Source organism: Phaethon lepturus, unplaced genomic scaffold (genome assembly GCF_000687285.1).
Source record: "Phaethon lepturus isolate BGI_N335 unplaced genomic scaffold, ASM68728v1 scaffold3092, whole genome shotgun sequence".
Lineage (NCBI taxonomy): Eukaryota > Metazoa > Chordata > Aves > Phaethontiformes > Phaethontidae > Phaethon > Phaethon lepturus.
The window spans coordinates 25,554-29,733 of NW_010523907.1; positions in this window are offsets into that span (position 1 = coordinate 25,554).

A 4,180-nucleotide genomic window follows, 5' to 3' on the forward strand; every position below is an offset into this window, starting at 1 on the left:
AAAAAAAAAGAAAAAACTAAAAACGTACTCCCCAATATACATTACTAGCACCATGATGGCTGCTTTGAACATCAGTTTTGTCCAAACTAGTTGAGTAAAATGAAAATATTGACTAGTCTTCATCAGAAGTTCAACATGATTGAAATGCTTTATGATGAGTGGTTTATTCTTCTGAAATGAATCATGTAGCCAGATAAGTTTTGGTACGTTGAAAATTGTTCTTTTAAAGGAAGTTTTTTAAAAATATAAAGGTGCTTGAGAGTTTAACTAAAAAATGATTCTCATCTTAAACTTGGTGTCATCTTCTGTCAGCAAAATGTTAATTTCAATGTAATATTCACCTTCTTTTCACAATGCAGTTATATATAAAGCTAGTCGAATCCTTCAAAGGTTCAAAAAAAAATGCTTGTGAATAAAAAATGTCTTTGTGATATTTAAACGTTGGTTTCCAAGGGTATTTTGCATGATGATGATGCTATGTTATTGTTTTTCAGTTTTTCTTTGATGGTAGAGTATAGTCCACTGAAAAGGTAACTGAGTGATTCTTTTATTGTGTGAGAAACTGAACATTGCAATGTGTTGCAATCAAATCATATTAAATTATATTATAAAACAGAGCTCTGAATATACTGTGCAATGACAAAGCTGAGAAAATAGGGTAAATTCAGCTATCATAACAAAAAGGTTGAGTTAGATTTTTTACAGAATAGCGATCTCACATGAAAACCTGTGTACAGATATTTTAAGTATATAAAAATCAGATTTAACACATTTATTTTTGGAAGTGTATGTTCTATAAAGTTCATATCAGGTTCCCCCTTTTGTTTCCTTCGTATAAAAACACCCATAAAATTAAAACTTCTGCTGTTGCTATTTATTGTTGAAAATAGCATACTTAACAGCAAAATGTCCTGGTTGCTGAGATTAGAGAAAATCTAAACAAATGGGGAGCCTTGAATCTATACGTATGCACATTAATACTTGATTGTGAATAATAATTTTAGAAGTTGTTTTTATACAACCTCATTGGTGATACAGATTGGTGCAGTAAATTACAATATTACGGTGTAGCATAGTGTTGATGCAAAATATGATTTGCGCTTTTTTTCTAGTTTTCAGAACTAAACAGTATTGCAAGACAGCTAAACCAATGAATGTGCAACTCTGCCGGTATTGTAAAATTCTGCTGACAACTGCAATATGCAAATATTAACATGGCACAATACATTAGCTCTTTAAAAAAATAAGAAAATGCGAAGCATTGGTGTGTATATGCTGGCAATCGATTGATATAATTTTGATCATGCCAAAAGCTTAAAGAAATAATTGGGCATGTATTAATATCCTATGAAAACTGAAGAAGCTACTCAAAGCCATGGCATGGCTTAGAAGATCAGATGTCTACTGTAGTTGTATCCATGGCTGATGCATCATTTTTCTCATGTACCTTGGCTCCAGCTATGTATTTTCTCATGTTTGGGAATACGGTGAGTAAAAAAAACAAAACCTGGCCTTTTACTCAGTGATCAGATTTAGCTTTTAAAAAAAAAACCTCTAGTAAAGTCATGGGATTAAAAGTACAATTAACTGTGTTGGATGACTTCAGGTCCTCCTCAGGGAAGGTGAGCTGATTTTGACGATACCGGTGAAGGTCATCTTGGAGCTTTTCCTTCCAGGCATATTACTGTACTTCACCCTGTCACCAGTTACCACCTGATAAATAATTGGTTTGAGTCTTTCTGATGCTGAGACTGCATCCTGTATGTTTCCTTGACATGGTCAATTGAAATTTTATGGGAGGAACAAGCGTTGTAGGATTAGGCCAATACGTACTACACCCATGGCTTTTACTTTAAGATTGCTTAAAATATTAGTTTGCATTTTGCTCTTTTAATTTCTTGAAAGATTGTCAGTATATTAAATTCTATATAGTTTCCACTTAGCTTCCCAAAAGAAACCCTTCATGTGAAAGGTACAATATTTAACATTTTGGAACAATTTGCTTATGCTGGTAGGCCATATTCTGAGTTACTTAATAAACATTTGATTAGTCTGTAGGCACAAAGAAAGATGGCACAAAGCCCTGCTGCCACAGAAAACAACTGGGGCTTTTGCTCTCATCCCATCGCCCTTAGAGTGCTCAAATACAAAAAGAGGGAGAAGCTCATGCCATGCAGATGCATTAGCCTTTTTGGGTTATCCAAAGAGGGAAATGTCCTTTGTTCCTCTCCTCTGCCCCTCTATATGACCTAGAGAAACATCTTTTTGTATAAATACTTAACCTTCCAGCTGTTATACCCATCTGATAGAAAACTCAGGATCTTGGCCCTCCCAGAACGGCTTAGTACTGTCCCCATAGAACTCAACAAACTCAATTCCTTAAACAGGAAAAAAAGAAATTTTGGCTTCTTTTTGCAGAAAGCAATATATATTTTGATTATATCCAAGTGATGGTCAAGATTTTTTAAAGTGCACTACCTAGATAGCTGCAAATGACAAAACACAGATAGAAAGTGCGATGTAAACTTCAGCTATCACAAAATGTGAATACAGTTCTATTGGAAATAACTTCCATGAATAAATACATATTCTCATGCAGAAGAGTATCCTTACTCTCACATGATGCATAATAGTCATTTTCTCTTGTCTGTGAGAGAAGAAACTTGATCCTAGGCTTTAAACTGAGACATTTTCAAATTACAATATGTTGTAAAAAGTTTTTTTTAAAGCCAGATAAAAAGCTGTGTTGATATTTGCTCAGATCCTTTAAATAGCACTAAGGGAACTGTTGGGACTGTTTCAGTTTACACAGAAGTCATGCAGCCTATTGTATGTCTGACAAATAACCACCATTAAAGTTGTTACAGCATGGTACTGTGCAAAACATGATCTGAGGACTTAACATGAAAGGTTTCTTTCTAGTTTTTCATTTAAACAACCAGCATTACTGCCAAAACACTTACCGTGGTCCATATTTGTAACAGGTTTTTAACATGACATAGCAGATTTGATTGACAAGATTTTTAGGTCCTGTACCTTTACGACTTTAGTATGATCTTTTTCATGTTTCTAATGCTTGAGGCTTTACTGCTTAACTTGACAAAAAACAGTGTTGCTGCCATTTGTAAGTTTTCCTATAATATTCCTTTTACTAACTTAAAAACTGGCCTTACTGGGTTCAAATAGGCAGTATCCCTTTCAAGTGACCTTTGCAACCCAAGTGTTACTTGCTGTGGTTGAGAGTTTTTCGGTATCACTGAAGAGACGTTAAGACCTTTTGTTCCCATTAACACCTTAGCTCAGAAAACGTGCTTGGTATGTCTTAATTTCAAAACACAACCTCAGTCCTAAAAATTCAGATGCTAGCACGCTGGATATTAGGAAGTATATTAATGCTTACAAGTCACCGCAATGCACTCGGGTGTTTTTGGAATGTCGACTGGAGGTGAAATCTTAGTAACTCCTTCCTTAGGATAAATTTTACCCTAGTTTCATCAGAAGTCTAAGCCTTTACCAAAGGCCAGATTTATTATTTTTTTCATACCACAATGTTAATATTGTTAATACTCATTGTACACTACTGTAAAAAGATTAAAACAAAGTGTCTGAAAACAATTCAAGAGTTTTGAAAAGTTAGCCTCACCCTCTTCCCAGCTACTTGCATCTGTCCTGTTTATGGTTTAAAAGAAAAACATCATCTTGAAGAAATAATTTCACTGAGGCTAAAGGGATACTGTCTTGTTCAGATGCCATGAAATTGCGATTGTGATCTGACAAAGCTGTCTTCTCTTCTTGTGTTGTATGGAATGTCTGGATCATGCTTTCTGGGATATTTTTATTGAAATGCTCAGTGTGCGTTTCTGCAAATCAGGCTTGATTGCTCTTACAAGGCAAGCAGGTCTTTCTCCCTTTTCTTGTGTTCTCTTGACACTTTTGTGGAACTTGACAAGCCTGGAAAAATAATTTTTGTAAAAATTTGTACAATAATGTTATAAAAAGTTTATAATCCTAGAACTGTTGTGTTAATTCTTGTGCAAAAACAGTATATTCAGAATAAAAGTTTATCATTTAAAATCAACAGCTACTTTGATTGTTCACTCTGTGTAATAAAAAAACATAAATAAGAGCCTACATAATTTGCTATATCATACTTCTGAGTTTGCTAGGTCATACTTCTGAG